A 322-nucleotide genomic window follows, 5' to 3' on the forward strand; every position below is an offset into this window, starting at 1 on the left:
TTAAGAGTCCTTCAGGCCAAGCTCTTGAAGAAAGTGTTTGCAAAATTACACCTTCCTGCCTGAACCTCCAAAGGGAGCCAGCCAGAGGGACAGCCGTAGTTAGGGACAACATTATGGGGGCTTTAATTCGACTTTAAAAAAATTGAGCACCTTTTCCCCAGATTTGTGGAGAAGAAGCATCAGTGTTGGGAAAGGAAAAGAAAAATAGATTGATGGAATCAATTCATGTTGTTAAGGGCCAAATTATGGCTAAGAGAAGAGGGAGGGAGGGAGGGAGGGAGGGAGGGAGGAAGGAAGGAAGGAAGGAAGGAAGGAAGGAAGG

Source organism: Pituophis catenifer, unplaced genomic scaffold (assembly GCF_029215685.1).
Source record: "Pituophis catenifer annectens isolate HBS135680 unplaced genomic scaffold, rPitCat1.0.hap2 SCAF_3, whole genome shotgun sequence".
Taxonomy (NCBI): Eukaryota; Metazoa; Chordata; class Lepidosauria; order Squamata; family Colubridae; genus Pituophis; species Pituophis catenifer.